General features: G+C 41.8%; 1 long non-coding RNA gene across 1 annotated transcript in view; it reads left to right on the forward strand.

Annotated features, from left to right (window-relative positions):
• The first annotated feature begins 4,480 nt into the window (after positions 1 to 4,480).
• The window catches only part of LOC143688779 (uncharacterized), a 114,703-nt gene continuing 101,677 nt past the window's right edge, over positions 4,481 to 17,506 (forward strand). The window contains exon 1 of the long non-coding RNA XR_013178304.1: positions 4,481 to 4,611. This is a non-coding gene — a long non-coding RNA (uncharacterized LOC143688779). The remainder of the gene's footprint in view (positions 4,612 to 17,506) is intronic.

The raw sequence follows: 17,506 nt of genomic DNA on the forward strand, positions 1-17,506 counted from the left end.
TGAGAAAGAAAAATAAATTCTATTTTATTATGCTGGTGCTATTTTGCATTTTCTGTAATCTGAAGCTGAACCTAATCCTAACTGACATACCCTATTAACTTTCATCTTGAGACATTTTGACCATCACTTTGATCTTAGAGTCTCCTTGACCACATCCAGTTCTGTGTCATTTGTTAGTGAGAACAGCATGACCTGTGCCTCCATCCCAGCCATTAACAAAAATGGGATCTAGAGAGGGCCAAGGACAGAAGCCTCTAGCCTGATGGACTCTCTCATCAGAAAACTGGTCACCTATCCACCTTGTGTTTGGACACGGGAGTGGAGTGGTGTTCAGGGAAGCTGAGGAGTTTCACCTTAGATCAGTGGGTCTCAAGATTTATGTTGGAGCAGAACCACCCAGTGGGCTTGTTAAAACACAGATTGCTGTGCCTCATCCCCAGCAACTCAGTAAGTCTGAGGTGGGTCCCAAGTATTTGTATTTCTAACAAGCCCCAGGTGATGCTGATACTGATGCTTCAGGGAACACCCTTTGAGAAGGGCAAGATACCAAGAAGAAAATATTTAAAGGTAGTTAAAGTTATTTAAATATTTGAAGGTAGTTAAAGGTAGTTCATGGAAGTTCCTCAGAGAGTTGCATGTAGAATTATCATAGACCCTGCAATCTCATTTCTAGGAATTATATCTGTTTTAGTTTGTAAGCTACCAGAAAGCAATATATCAGAAACAGAATGTCTTTTAAAAAGGGAATTTATTATGTTGCAAGCTTACAGTTCTAAGGTCGTAAAAGTGTTCAAATCATGGTATCCAGAGGAAGATACCTTAACTCCAAAGAAAGAACTGAAGAAGTTCTGGGTTTTTCTCTCAGCTGGGAGGGCAAATGGCAGCTTTCTCTCCTCATTTCATAAGGCTTCTTGTTTCATGAAGCTCCCCAGGGGGGCTTTTCTTTTTTCATCTCCAAACATCTCTGGCTGTGTGGGCTCTATTGGCTGTAAACCTTTTTCCAAAAATGGTTCCCTCTTAAAAGATTCTTGTAAGCAACCCTAACTTAAATGGGTGGAGACTAGCTAATCAAAAGTTACCACTCAAAATTGGGTGGGTCACATTTCCATGAAAACAATCAAAGAGATCCCACCCAACAACACTGGATGAAGATTAAAGGACATGGCTTTTCTGGGGTACATGACAGTTTCAAACTGACACAATACCCAAAATAACTGAAAACAGCGACTTGGACACATAACTGTATACCAATGTTCATAGCAGCACTATTCACCACAGCAAAAGGTGGAAGCAACCCAAGTGTCCATTAACACATGAATGGACCAATGAAATGCAAGCTATGCATACCATGGAATCTTATTCTACCATAAAAGTAATGAATTTCTCATTTCCTACATGAGGAGGTGAAATTCACCAAAAAGATGGCTGACCACCTGCCTGTCTAACCTCTGCAGTCTGTTCCACCTGCTGGATGACCATTTCTTTTGATTTTTTTTTTTATTAATTAACAGAAAAAAAGAAATTAACCCAACATTTAGAAATCATACCATTCTACAAGGATGACCATCTCTTTTAAAGGCTCACCCTTAAGCATGACAGGAGCCTCTGGAGTTCAGTAGCCTCTGGGGGGTCCCTTGTCATTCCTCTGGCATCCAGCTTTTGCTTGAGCTTCTCCCTCCATTTTTAACCAGGTACCTTACAGCCAGCCAAGAAGCCATGAACTAGGTGTAAGCAATAAAATTTTTGCAGGAAAAAAAAAGGAATCAAGTTCTGATATATGCTATAATGCATCATGTTGGGTGAAATAAGCTAGATACAAAAAGTTAAATATTGTATGAGTTCACTTAGATGAAATACCTAGAATAAGCAAATTCATACAAACAGAAAGTAGATTCCAGGTTATCAGGGGCCCCCGGAGTGGGGGGAATGGGAAATTATTGCTTAATAGGTGCAGAGTTTCTGTTTGAGGTGATGAAAGAGTTTGGGTGATGGATGTTGGTGCCAGTAGCACAACACTGTGAGTGTAATTAACACCACTAAACTGTACACTTGAAAGTGGTTAAAATGGGAAATTTTGAGTTGCTCATGTGTGTGTGTTACTACAATTGAAAGTTAAAAAAAAAAAAAGAGGCTAGGCTATGGAAGGGAAGTCCTTGAGAAGACCAGAGTGGATGGAATGTGGAGTATTTGGGGAGGGCTGGACTCTAGTCAGACCACAGCACTGTGTTGCTTGCCGGGAGAAAGCACAGATGAAGATAGTTGGGTCCATTTGATTTGAGGAAGCTGTGGGAGCTCCTATCCAATGGCTTCAATTTTCTCAGTGAAGCATATTAACATGTGAACTGAAGCCGGGTCTGCTAGCTGTGAGAGGGGCAGTAGGAAAGCAGCTGGGAGAGGCCAATATCCCAGGAAAGCAGAATGCCCTCCAGGGGATCATAGGAGGCTTCAGGCTGGGTTCAGTGCCCGGCTGAGGAATCAGTGGACTGAGCTCCATGTCAGTGTATCACGGAGACCATCTCACTATCAAACTATCAGCGGTTGTAGGAGGGGACCACTGCGCTCATCCAGATGTGGCCAGGCCCAGCACAGTGCTTGCTTAGTGCACAGCTCACATGTAATTACAAATAAGGAGGGGAAGATCATTTTCTGATTTAGACCTGTCCACCTGAAACAAAGTGGCAGTTCAACAATCTTTATGTAGGCATATTTTTGTCACTTATAATGAATTAAAATAATAATTTATTTCATGGGTAAACATATAATGTGTAAATGTTTTAAGAGTGATAGTTGTAAGAACATTACACCTTAAAAAAAAGAGGGTTTAGCCGCTAATGGAAAGTGTTAACAATGAGGAAAGCTGTGTGCGTGTGTGTGTGTGTGTGAACTCCGAACTTTCTGCCTGATTTTTCTGTAAAAAAAAAAAAAGCCCCTTGAAACAAAAAAAAAATGACGACAAAATGTACAATAACTAAATTCTGAGATAGGATGTTTCTCTTCTAAAATAGAGCGCTGCCACGTAGAAGCACGTTCCCGGCGTACTTGTGACACCCCGGGAACAGCCAGAGTCCAGGCAGCCTTCCTCCTGGGGACAGGAGAATATGGGGTAACCTTGGGGCATTTGCAACGTCATCCCACACAACCACAGAGGTAGTGATGAGTCTAAGATCGCTCCAGACCCTGAGATGAAGAAATTAAGACCAAGAGAAAACAAAGTCCGGCTCTGTCACTAGAGCAGAGGGCGGTGTCCGATCGTCCCGATTTGCCCGGGGCCGAGGCCCCGCGAACGAGGGGGTTCCCGGGACGTGGGGCCTTTAGTGTTAAGCCCGGGATAGACCCCGGCAAACCAGAATGCGTCGGTCATCCTAGCAGAGACTGACGATGGTGGGACAAACCTCCCGACGGTGGCGAGCGCGGCAGGACAGCCTTGGGGGTTGGGGTCCGGAGCAGGCGCGGCTTCAAGGGCGTCTGCGCTGCGCGTGGCCCGACGCCGCGATCAGGTGGGCGCCGCGCTCGGTTCAAGGCGCGCCTGCCGCGGTCTTGAAATTCACCGTATGTTTTCTTCACAGGGGGCCTCTCGTTTTCATTTTATAGTGGGCCCCACAAATTAGGGAGCCGCGTGAGAGATGGGGCCTCAGTTTTTCTCCCCACCCCGGGGCCTGGGGACAGATTCTCTCTCCTTCTCTTGGCCTCCCTCTCCCTTCCTCTCTCCTTCTCTTTAGGGTTTAAGCAAACCTAGGCAGGGCGTTGCTTTATCCATTAGAGAAGGAGAGGCCACACTGCCTCAGCACAACCGTTAGTGTTTAGACAAATAAGCTTTGGAATGCCATATTTCCACCCCGGATGTTGCCTCTCCCAGCAAGAAGCGAGCGGAGGAAGGAACATATGCAGTCTTTGGAAAAGTTTAATAGAGCGGGCAGAAATATCGACCAAGGGGTCTCCGGGCAATCACTAGGGGGAGAAGCCACACATAACTAGATCAAAGGGGAAACCCTCAGGGAAGATGAAAAGGGTGATAATTGTAAGTTAAGAGACGGAGTTTCGCGATGGAGGTGAAAATAACAAGCCCTTGGTGACGAAACTGAAGGAGGACAGCGGTGGCTGGGAGGCTCCTTGATCCCTTCCGAGCTTCCGAATCCTCTAGAATAACCAGCAAAACTAGTCTCGCTCCTAAAGTTCTGTGCTACGGTAACTTGAATGCTCTCCAAGTTATTTCCGTTTATCTTTCTTGGATGTTAAAATCAAGCTTTTCAAAGCAAAAGCTGTTTTCTGTGGTATTTACTTAGTAGGTGTCATGTTAAACATGGCACTCACCTGGGCCAGGAGGAAGGAGGGCAGAGAGAAGGTAAATATCGCTGGATTTGGTGTGAGAGTGTGAAGCCCAGGTGGCTTGGGCTAGGTTTAAGGTTTCAAAGGTCCCCTTCTGGAGCCGGCAGGGTTCAGCTGCGTCCTCGCCCTGCCGGCGCCTCCTAGCGGGAGAAATGTTCCCGCGACCAAGAGGCTGGCTGCAGGGGGCCTCGCCGCGGCCCCTGACGGTGCCCGCTGTGCCCGCCCAGCCTGGCAGAGCTGGGCTGCGACCTCTCAGCCGTGCCAGCGCCGGGAGCTGCGGCCCAGGTAGGTGGAGCGAGACCTGTTGTGAACAATGCATGTTCTTTGAGATTTTAAATGTCTTTTTCTTCCTGCCCTTTTGGGTGGCTGTGATGTTCTAGCCCCCTGGAGGATGAGGCCCGGGAGCCTGAGCTGGGAATCAGATGCAGGAATTTTGCGTCAGGCCCTGGAAGGACGTGCTCGCTCCTGTGTGTCTTTTCCGTTCGCTTGAAGGGAGGTGATATGGTTAAGAATCTCTCTGTGGAGGTCTGGGCAAAGCATTCCTAGGGAAAAACAAAGTATTCTGTAAACACAAAGTGTGACCCGGCTAGGAAAGAATACTTTTTAAAGCTTAGGAAACTGGGCACAGTAAGGAAACTGGGGCCCCAGTGTGTGTCTGGGGCCCCAGTTAAATCAGACTTCTTGATGAGTGACTTCCAGGCAATGAGGCAGAAAGACAAGAGAGAGGGTTCTAGGTGGCTGCCAGTGTGTCTGGGTGTCCCTACAGCATTCTTGCTAAAATGTCCTTGCTTTGGAAGTCATTCCTCTTTTTAAGTTCTGCGTTAGTTATCATAAAACTCAGAACACAGTTGTTTATATTATTTTTAAAATGTCATGCATATCCAGACAGTTCTAGAAGTAATTTTATTACAGAAATAATTGTTGGGGTATTTGTGAAGTCAACGTAAGCCTGTTTTGGAAAATAGACTATACTTGTACATTAAGGTAAAAATTCCCAGTGAAGTGGATATTTAAAATATTTAAGGAAATGATGACAAGGTCAACTTTTCATGGCAGATAGAGGTAATAGAAAGACAGGAGTTACTGCTGGATGGTGAATATCTGATTTTAAAACGTGCATATATTTGTTTTGTTTTCGTTTATAAAGCATCTTTAAAACAATTTTCTAGACTTAGTGTGACAGCTGTTTCTCATTTTAAAAATCTATTTTTAGCAGAAGGTTTCACCAGATGGCCCACGAGAGGGCAGTATTTGATAAGGGTTTGATAGAACTATACATTTACCCCATCATAATTCATAGGAGGATCAGAAGTTTCATTTGTTTTATTAACAGTGGAATTAGTAGAAAGTGCTTATGTTCCTTCCAGCAACACAGCTGAAGTAAGGGGAGAATGTGCATGCTTATTTTCCACAGGGAGTAAATAGTTTCTAAAGCAACATATCTTAAGTTGCAAAGGGTGTGTTTGTTTTATAGTTTTCAAGATGAAAGAAGCAAAGGAACTGAAAAGGATTTAGGTAGTACTTTACAAGCCAGGATTGATCCCATTGGCTTGCTAAAAAGGAGTTTGGTTGTTTTAACTCAATCTCCAACTCACTATTTACTCTCCCTGGGAAACCATTCAAATTTGGCTGCCTTCCATATTCTAGAAAAAGCTCAAAGCCAGAGCCAATTGTGGGTTTGACTGAGGTGGCGAGCAGCACGAGGAGAAGTTGCTGTTTGGTTTGCAGGGGCCAGGGACCTCCTAGCCCCACCCAGGGGCAGTCTGAGATGGTAGGGAGGTGTGCCTGACTCACTGAAGGTGGTCACTAAGTGTTAGTTTCTCATCTGTTCACATGGTGTGCAGTTATTCCCTGCTTTTGGTGTTGCTAAATTTTTTTGTATTTACAGGAAAAAAATGCACATGATAAACTGTACAAAATGGTGTGTGATTAAAAACACACAACCTTCAGAGGTAACAACAATGAATGGTGCTTTTTTCTTTTTTTGGTATTTCATTCAGAAATTGTCCATGCAGAAGCTTGCCTAGATAAATATATGTATATACCATAACATTTTTATACAAATGGGAGCTTATTTTATAGACGCTAGTCTATTCCTGGCTTTTTCATTCAATAGCAAATCTTGGAAATCTTCTTGTATCATATTGCTTAACTTTTTCCGTTTTATTTCTCCGGTGAGGCATATTCCTCAAGGGCAGGAACTCTATGTTTTTAGTTTCCTCCTTTTCCTCACAGTGTCAGAGAGAATGCGATGAACACACTAAGTGTTTAAAAACTGCTCTGAGATTGATTGGTGAAGCGTCAGTCTGTACTTGGCAAGTGGGACAAGGAAGAAGAAAGAGTTATAAGCAGATTGAGGAATTTTGTTGAGATTCACTTCCAAAAAGTAAGACCTGGAAAGATTACATTGAGTCATCTTGTCTAGTATTTTTCCTAGTCTTGAATAAATAAGCTTGGAATTGACTGCAAATGCCTTGCATTGCTTTGGTCTGTGGGTTGTCCCAGCTCCTCTTATTTATCTTTCAAAGATGAGCTGTGCCTATGGAGCACAGGTCTTCATAGCCTCGTTATTAAAGACTGGATGTTCTGTGATAATGGAATGTGAAGGTGTTTCGGTTCGCTAAATCTGCTGGAATGCAATATACCAGAAATGGGTTGGCTTTTACAATGGGGATTTATTAACCTGTACAGTTCTTAGGTTGAAAATGTTCCAGTTAAGGCATCAACAGGATGATAACTGGACTCTGAAGAAAGGCTGCCGGCATCTGGGACACCTCTGTCACATGGAAAGACACATGGTCAGCATCTGTTGGTCCTTCCCTCCTGGGTTTCATTGCTTTCAGGTTCTGGCTTCAGTGGCTCTTTCAACTTCTGTGGGGCCTTGCTTGCATCTCTGGGGCTTTCTTTCTACATTCTCTTGGCTTTTCCTGTCCTTTATACTCTCATAAGGGATTCCAGTTAATGAGTATTAAGACCTACCTTGAATGGGATGGGTCATGTCTCAGTTGAAATAAACCTAACCAAAAGGTCCCACCCACAATATGTCTGTACCCGTAGGAGAGGAGTAAAAGAATATGGCCTTTTCTGGGGTACATAACAGCTTCAAGCCAGCACAGAAGGGATCCTCAGAAGCAAAAATGATTTAATATGGATTTAATGAACCCATGCTATATAGTCCCATAATCAGATTGGCAGTTATCATTCATCTGAAAGATTGTATAGGAGGATAGTAAAAGTGACACCAAAACTCTTAATCCTTTTTATATTATATCTTTTGTCTAGCTTTCATAACCTTGAGTTGAGAACCTTTTTTTGTTGTTGTTGTTGTTCCCAAAAGAACTATTCATTTTATCCTTTAGAAATAGTCAGAGGCTGGATTGTAGTGTAACCACTCAAATTTCTTTCAAATCATTGCACAGTTTTAGTAGTGAGTTACTACCATTTCTGAATAAAAGCTAAGTTTCTTTAGTTGGAGCAATATCACAGAGAATCTGGAAAGTCAACTTGTTTTTGTAGCCTTATTGCTTAGTATTCCCCTCCAAAGACTCAGGTGTCAGCAAACGGTCTCCCAAATGTGCCCTCACTTTCTTGACTCTGGGCCTTTTTCGCCTTGTTTACCCTCAGAAATTCTACCAGTTTCTTTAGGCGCAGCTTCAGTGCTACTATCTGCATTCACTCAAGCAGACTTTGAAGGGGTGCTGTCAAAGGTGCATCTGTGGCTCTGGGGAGACCACATGCAGAAGGCATTTACTCCCGTGGGGGATTCTCTAGGTGACAGGGACCACCACCATAGGGCAGTGAGGTGATAGAGGCCTCAGATGTCTTACAGGAGTAGACAGAGGGAGTAATAACCTAGCAGTGGGGATTAGGAACCTATTTTTTTTTTGTTGTTCCCTGAACTACTATTCATTTTATCGTTTAGAAATAGTCAGAGGCTAGATTGCAGTGATGATGCTTGAGCTAGTTTTCCAACTATCTTTTGCAGAAGTGATGTTTGAGTTAGTTTTCCAAGAGCTTGAAGGCCTTGGTTAGCCAGTTGTAGTCATTGGAAGAATATTCCAGGCCTGAACAAAAACTGTAAGCATTGGCTAATAATGACAGGTGGGGAATGACAAATAGTCCGTGACCAATGGGTAAGGTGCACGTAGAAGGGACTGGAGGACCAAGTCTAGATTCTGGTGAAACTCACTTGTCATGCTCAGAAATTTAAAGTGTTAAGTCATGGAGGAAGTCTGGGAAGGAGATGATTGAGTGGATGATGATTGTGCTAACCAAGACAGGGAACATAGGGCATCCAAAGAGAGTCAGAGGGGAGAATTACTTGGGTCTTGTATATAGTGAGTTTAGGGTGCATTTGGGACCTCTAATTGGTGATTTCTACTAAGGTTTGGGGGAATGCAGATGGGTCAGAAAAGGGGATGTGTGAGTAAATGGTTAATAAAGCCCTTTTTCCTTCTGTATGAAAAAATGACCATCAGCCAGCCAGCTTCTCCTGGAGAATTCATTGAAAATCTTCATTGAAGTGCCCAGCTTGCAGCCTGCCCTATGGAATTTGGACTTGTGCATCGCCACAGCTGCATGAGACAATTTTATAAAATCTCATAATATTTACAGATATCTCCTATCGGTCCTGTTTCTCTAGAGATCCCTGACTAATACACCTATCTTTCTCCCTACCAACAAATTCATCATCGTCGTCATTTTTGCTATCCTTATTGAGTACATATTATTTTCTGGAAACTGTGCTAAATACTTTATGTGGATTATATAATTGAGTCCTCATAACAGCTCTATGAGGTAACTACTAGAAGTATTCCCATTTCACAGATGAGGAAATTAAGTGGCAAAGAGGTTATGGGGCCTCCCCAAGTTGATAGGACCAGGATTCAAAACTGGAAGGCTGACTGCAGACCCATCCTCTGAATCAACTCCGCTATCTGCTTCTTGCAGATATTTCGGTGGGTTGTGAAATGTATTCTATTCCTTTTATTTATTTGGGCCATTAAAAGGACAAAACTACATCTTGCATATGCCTGGAAGTAAAATAAATTGTGCAAATTATTCTTCACATGTTTCATGTGTACAAGAGATTTAGGACAGATGTAGTAAAAATGCTTCATTCTCCTTTACAAATCTGCTAAGTGAGAAATCACAGACTGTTCCTGCCCTGCCTGTGCCGGACTTTAAAAACACACACGCATGAACAAAACTTTGGATCTAAAGTTAGAAATTAATGTTGAACATATTTTAGTTTAAAGCTCAGGCTATAGGGCTTTTTGGTTTTACTTTACCATACGTTGGCTGCTTTAGGTTTTTTCTATTCTTGTGGAAATCTCAGATAATTTTATTTTAAACTTTAATTATGCCTCGGGGAATTTTAGAAGTGTTGTGATGAGGTTAACTGCGGTAGAGTGTTCTGCATAATAATATGGAATTTTATTGAGCGCATATGGAATTTTATTGAGCTCGGGGAAGTGGAAAGACATTTCCTCTGTCCAGCTTTGCTTGGAAAAGGTTAGAAAGGCTTTATTCTCTTTCCTTTTTGTAACTGGAAAATGTATCCTCTTATCCCTCTCCTGCCACCCCACATCCCCCACTCATGAGCGTCACCTAATTTCTTTGGGGAAAGAGGATTTGGTCCCTTAGTCACTCACCTGCTGCCTGGCCAGCTCCTGGGTGACTGTGTCTGCCATGCCGCTTGCCTCTACAGCTCCTCTTGGCCTCACCCTCCCTTCCTTTACCAGGCCGCTGGGACAGGTGACTGGAACGGCTGTGCTTCTCCTGGCTTCCCTGTCCCTAAGTTCCCACAACAGCACACACCCACGGCTGTGCTTGTAAGTAGGGAGTCAGTGGGAGCTGCTGTCCAAATGGAACATTTCGGGAATGGGTATTGCAGGGAGTAAATACAGGATTTATTTATATGTGATAGGCAAAAAAAATTACAAATATTTAAAATTGATTTATTGATAATGACACCAGGATGTCAGGCACAAAGTGACGGTCCTGGGCCAGCTGAGATGAACGGTCACCTCAGTTTAGGAGAAAGTTTCTAAAGGTTTGGGAATAGTGGAAGAGCAGGCAGAGCAAAAAGCCACTCAAAGTGGGATATCACACGTCAACTTCTTGAAAGTCCTTTAGCGCCCCTACACTTAGGGGGGCCTTGGGAGCTCTGTTTTCTCAGACATTTCCCTGCTGCCTGACTCAAGGAGTCCAACAGGGTAGCCTCTAGCTGCCTGTGGCAATTTAAACAGGAAATAATTTAAATGAAATAAAATTCAGAATTCAGTTTCCCAGTCCCTTTAGCCAGATTTCAAGTGCTCAGCAGCTACATGTGGCTAATGGCTCCCCTACTGGACAAAACAGACATAGAATATTTCCATCCTCATAGAAAGTTCTGTTGGACAACACTGTGCTTTTCTCAAATCTCCCTGCTTGCTTCCTAGTACCAGGTCCTTTGTTCTCACCTCCTCAACACACACACACACACACACACACACACACACACACACACACACACACAGACACACACACACACAGAGGCTGCCTGGGGAAAAGTCCAAATTCCACTCATATATTATGCAGAAAAATTGGCCGTCCAGCCTGTGCCCAAAGCACCTCTTTTCTTTCCACTAAAAAGAACTGTCAGTGCTCCCTGAGGTGTTTGCCTAAAAACCAAAGACCTGTCTACCTTGGGATGGATTATCCCTCTCTCCTAGAAGGCAGAAGTATCTACAGTCAGTTCTTATTTCTCTACAGTTATGGCACTGATTCTCGAATGTGACATGTGGAAACAGTTTTATTACTTTATTATCAGATGGTGTATAAAGAAGTACAAGAAGTTCTAAGTCAAATCCTTTGTTTATTTGGCTATAAAAAGCAAAGAGAAGAAAATGAAAAAAGAGTTACAGCTCAGCCTTAGGCACAGCATCAACTTTTAAATAGAAAATATTTGACTTGTACTGAGGAATAGCCTGTCTGAACTCTCTTGAATAATCTTGCCAGATGGCCATCTAACCAAATGAACCAAAGCAAAACAGGCCAGATTTATGGTTTCATTGCAGTCAGAAGTAACTTTTCTATCACTAAAAGTAAATAATTTTATGTTATGGTATTGTGGCTTACATAACAACAACTTTACATTGTGAGGCATGCTAGAGAATAATTACATTGCAGAAAATGGTAAACATTTGTCTTTAAGAGGGGATTATTCATTTTGTTAGGCAATGCCAAGGGTGTATGTTTATAGTCCAGTTTTTCCAATTGATCATGAGATTGTAAAAGTTCTAAGGCTTAAGCCTCTGCTCAGAGACATTTATTGTTGGAGTTTTCTCATAAAACCATCTTCCTTCTAGCCTCAGAACTGAGCCAATCAATTCCCGTTGTTTAAGCCAACCCATTGAATGGTATTTGTATTAGCAGATAGAAAACCAAGACAGAAGAACACCTGTCTTCTAATTGGGGTCGGGATGGCAAGAGGAGGAAGAGTCCCAGGGAGGCAGGGAGGAGAGCCACAGGGCACAGCTCTGGCACGTTCTCACCCAAGGGACTGTAGTGAGGGGAGGTGCTCACAAAGCCAAAGCAGGGTGGATCCCTGCCCTGATTTCCAAAACATGCCCCAGGGAGGGGCCCTCGTGGCACCAGAGGGGCTGTGTGGGAAAGATAGTGTGGCATGACAAGGTCTAGGATGGTTTAAGACAGTTCTCCAAGTCTCCCAGAACCCAAGGAAAGGTGCAGACATTTCAGAAAAGGAGAGGAAGCTGGAAGGGGGCAAGGAGGGAAGTTCATGGCATGGGCCTAACAGGATTATGGACACCAAGAATGGATAGTGGGGGAGTGTGTGAGGGAAATAGATACAGAAAGCCAAAACCCAGCTGGAATATCTCCTCAGCAGATGACGATGATATATGGCTTTTGGGGCCAGGTACCCACCCCCTTATCACCGACCCCTGCTCGATACTGTGTAGGAGCCCAAGGAAAAAGGGGAGGGGAAATTACTTGGGTAGACTAAGTTTAATCAGAAACAAAAGAGCCCAGAGAAGATCCTTATAATACAATAATTCAGTAACTAAAGGCAGTGCAAATCTGGGAGAATGGCCGGGTTAATCGTAGATGATATTGGAAGGATTTGTCAATTTTTTGGGAAAAGAATAAATATAGATAATAAGCTTATACCAAATGGTGTAGATAGGGAAAAATCAGTATAAATAAAAGCTGAAAAAAAATTAGGGGGTATCTTCTGATACTTCAGTGTGGGAGGTCCATCTAAACTCTAAATGAGATGTGAAATTTTGAAGGAAAATGCTGACAAATTTAATGTTGTAAAAATTTAAAAATTTGCACACACAATGTCTCATAACTGAATCAAGAATGCATGTAAATAATGTTTAAAGATGTTTCCCTTTCTTCCTTCCTTCCTTCCTTCTATCCTTCCTTCCTTCTCTCTGTCTTTCCTTTAAAAAAAAAAAAAAAAAAAAAAAAAGAATGCATGTAAAGTGGGAAAACAATTATAGTGAATAAGATGGGTTTAAATCTTAGGATAAAATAGGATAAAGTGGATATAATATTAAAAAGTTCTTTTTTTCTAAAAAAAAAAAAGCTATATCCCAAAAGACAAATAGACAAAGGATGCGAATTGACATATTTGAGATAGGAGTTGTAAATGACTGATACAGAAAAATGTTTAACATTATTAGCTGGTATTAAGGATATATAATTAAAAACAAGAAAGATACGGCTTTTAATACCTATCAAACTAGGAAATATTTAAATGATAATAGTTGTGGCAGGTGAGCACACTAGTAAGACAGACAGGTTCATACTTTGCTGTTGAGGGAGTAGATTGAGCCAAAACACATGGATGTTAATTCGACAAGCTGTTATTAGAGTTTAAAACAGTATGAAATCGGAAACAACCCATATTTTCCAAATAAGGGAATATTTAAGGAAATCAGTGTATACCTACATGCTATTACCCAGCTAATAAAATGGAGGCATCTAAAAATACTTCATGTTATGGGAAAATGCATATGCTGTAATAAGTGGCCTAAAGTAACATGCTGAATTATATTTATGGTGTGAATACAACTATGCAAATAAGCATGTATGGAAGTAGTTTCGAAAAAATGCATCGATCTACCAATGGTTATCTTTTTTGTAATTATCAGTGATTTTACTTTTTCCCTACTTTTCTGTATTTCTAAAAGACTAAAGAACTCTAAATTAGAAAATTATTTAAAATAAATATATAATTTTAACTTCCCTGCAACTTTAATGATTTTTGTTCTAAGGCTTCAAGATGATTTTGTTGGCTAATGCATTTGTTTTCAAGCTATTTAAAAGTTGACAATGTTGATGACTCATATAACACCTACATGACCTTTTTTGTGCCAGGTACTACACTAACCACTTACTAGGTATTCTATTCCCAGCACATCTGACTGTAGTCACAAAGGCAACAGGGAGCAACATTTGCATTAGCCAAGGCATTTTGCAACATCTGACTTGCAAAGTTTTCCTATGATAATCTGGGCATTACAGTGAAATCAGCTAAAATAAGGAACGTGCTGGAAATCAGGAGCTGGTATGATGATGTCAATGAGGTGGCTAGAGCCCCACTAGCCAGCTGGCTGACTGAAGGCACTTTGTCGGGGGCCCCAGGCTAGTCGGCAGGTTTAACTAGGAGGGGGGTAGCTGGATTATTTTCAGGTTACTTAGGGTTCACTGTGTTTTGGGGAATTGATTCACAGTGAGCAAACTTGTGGGAGGTACGCGGTCAGCCGGTGGGTGGGCTCTCATCTTGATGCTCAAGGAGAGGTGCTTGGTGTTCACCACATCAGATCTCACCCGTTTGCCGCTGGGCACCCCGCGGCCTGGAGGGCACCTGCCCGTGCCAGCCATTTGGCCAATTCCTGTGCTGGACTCCTTGCTCCCCTCACCAGCACCACCTCGTCCCTGCCCCGTGCTCCTCTCCAGCCTCATACCTTTCCCTGAACCTCTTGCTGTTCATACTGTAGATGCCTTAGCATATAACTTAGAAAAATGTAGTTAGCAGCAGAAGAAACAGCAGGATGCATTGAAAGTGGTAGCTTTTGGGAGTGTGATGATGAGGGGGGGAAGAGGCAGAGCAGTAGGGGGCTGCCTTTCAATATAAGCCTTTTACTACTCTGATTCTGTTTTTTACTATGCACCTATATTACTTAGATACAAACAAACAACAATCACTATAATACCTATATCCCCATCATAAAATAGTTTATATTAGTCCTTAGTGCCAGCTTAGATTCTCTCCCCTGTGTTGACAAAACCTAGTGATCTCATTCCATTTTCTCTGCGTGTCTTTAACAGCACAGACCTATACTGCAATTTGTTTCATTTAGAAGCATTCCTTTTCTTCATTTGGACATTTATTGAATTCTTGCCATGTGCAAGGAATTTCTAAAAAAAGAACAATAATGTAATGGTACTGTATGCTTTGCCCTGTACTGGGTAGTTATTATGTACTCAATATAGTCATTTGGAGTTTGGCAATTTGAGAATGTACATATCTTAAAGAAACTTTAAAAATGCGGCTTCGATCAAATAAAGGTTTATACCAGTCTTAAAAATGTTCACTTACTTCTTCCCTCTTTGCTGTGTTCATACAATGGTAGATTTAAAGCAGGGGGAATAGTTAACGCTGAAGAAATGCTCTTTTGAAGAATTTATTACAAATTTATTGATCATAAACTATATGCCTGGTAGTAAACTAGACAAGAAAGATAAAACAAATAGGACATAGTCTACTCCTCCAAGGAATGGAAGGTCAGGGGATCTTTTTTTTTTCTAATTGAAAAATCTTCACACACCTATATTCTCTACATGGTGTACAATCAATGGCTCACAATATCATCACATAGCTGTGTATTCATCACCATGGTCATTTTTTAGAGTATTTGCATCACTCCAGAAAAAGAAATAAAAAGAAAAAACTCATACATACCATACACCTTACCCCTCCCTCTCAGTGACCACTAGTGTTTCCATCTATCCAGTTTTTTTACCCTTTGTCTCCCCTATTATTTATTTATTTATTTTTAATCCATATTTTTTACTCATCTGTCCAAACCCTGAATATCAGGAGCATCAGACACAAGGTTTTCATAATCACACGGTCACATTGTAAACGTTTTATCTTTATACAGTCATCTTCAAGGATCTAGGCTACTGGAACACAGCTCAATAGTTTTAGGTACTTCCTTCCAGCCACTCCAATATACCATAAATTAAAAAAGATATCTATATAATGCATAAGAACAACCTCCAGGATAACCTCTCTACTCTGAAATCTCTCAGCCACTGAAACTCTATTTTGTCTCATTTCTCTCTTCCTCCTTTTGATCAAGAAGGCTTTCTCCATCTCTTGATACCAGGTACCAGCTTATCCTGGGCTTTCTGTCCCACATTGCCAGGGAGATTTACACACCTGAGAGTCATGTCCCATGTAGCAGAGGAGGGCAGTGAGTTCACATGCTGAGTTGGCTTAGAGAGAGAGGCCACATCTGAGCAACAAAAGAGGTTCTCTAGGGGTGACTCTTAGGCATAATTTTAAGTAGTCTTAGCCTATCCTTTGCAGGAATAAGTTCCTTAAGGGTAAACCCCAAGATTGAGGGTTTGACCTATTGATTTGGTTGTCCCCAACTGCTTGTGAGAACATCAGAAATTCTGCAAATGGGGAAGTTGAATATTTCCCCCAAGGGGACTTTGCAAATACTTCTTTATTCACTGCCCAAATCACTCTGGGATTTAACAGGGCATCACACTAACCTGGACAAATCACCGAAATCTCACACCCTATTCAAGATTCCATGTATTTATGGTGTGTTCAACTAAACTGACCATACAAGTTAAATTAGGAAATGCACTACCGAAAATAAAAATTTTGTACCATATAAACATCTCTCCCTTTAGTCTCACACAGAAGTTGAAGTTTTAAGATATGGACGATATCATCCTTTACCCAGTCAACTGAAACACCTTAGTCCTATCCAGATCAACTTCATTCATATCTCTACTCAGTGTCTCATCATTTTCTCAACTTTTTAAACATTTCCTATTTGGGGTACTGCTGACTTTCATAGCTTCAGAGCTCCAACTCTGAGTCTCAGGTGTCACATAAATAGCTGAAGTTGTAGGAGATCTTTTTAGGAGAGGGTGGCTTTCATTTTAATGGTTTCTAGCTCATTCATGCTTTCATTTTTTGGTGGAAGTTGCTTTTGAAATTTGCATGGCTAAATTATATACTTGAAAAAGCTCTACCTGCTTTAAAAACTCAAATAAGGAAACCCTTTGATATTTAAAAAATGTAAAATAAAATGTAAATATGTTAAAAATGTGAAATTGATTTTTACATATAAAGTTTTCCTTTATCAGCTATTTGCTGCAGCAGCCCTTTAAATAATAACATTTAGTAAAAACTTGATTTGCAAATATATTATTTATACCTCACTTTGTAGGACAACATCTATTCCCCAATTTCTTAGTGTTTTCTCTTGCTCCTCCACCCCTGAGAGCTATGCTTCCTCTTGCAGTGACATTCTCAAAAGGGGAGCTTCCTTAAACCTGGTGGGAAGGACTGGTAAGAAGAGGGGGACATGTGTAGTTGAGCCCCATTTATGGAGAGTACTACGGCTATCCCTTCTCCTTGTCAAAAATGCAGTGGGACTTAAAGTCAACTGTCTAAAAACCAATCTTCAAGATCACTGAGGGTGATAAGAGCTGAGGGTGGAGACCTAGCATCTGATGTGATGGTGGGACCAGCAGACATGATTCAGGGAGAATGCTAATGGTGGGATGTGAATACAGGGCCAAGATTCTCCTGTAAGGGCTTTAGATTGTGGGGGAACACTGGAGACAGAAGAGGTGGGAGGCCAGGGAGGGGACGGAAGGCAACAAAGGGGTTGAGGGGCAGCACCCACCTGATCCTACAGCAGAGAAAAGGCGAATAAGCAGAGGAAAAAGAGGTTAACTCTGCCTTTGATAAATGCACAATGGAGCCATATACTAATAGCTCCTAAAAACACACAACATCTGTTGGATGTGGTCAGGGACAGGGGATGCCCACATCCACCTGGTCTGCAGGGCCTTGGGCCGGATATTTAACCTGTATGAAGATGTCTCTTCGTTGAAAAAGTAGGATGATAAT

Source organism: Tamandua tetradactyla, chromosome 6 (genome assembly GCF_023851605.1).
Source record: "Tamandua tetradactyla isolate mTamTet1 chromosome 6, mTamTet1.pri, whole genome shotgun sequence".
NCBI classification, from domain to species: Eukaryota; Metazoa; Chordata; class Mammalia; order Pilosa; family Myrmecophagidae; genus Tamandua; species Tamandua tetradactyla.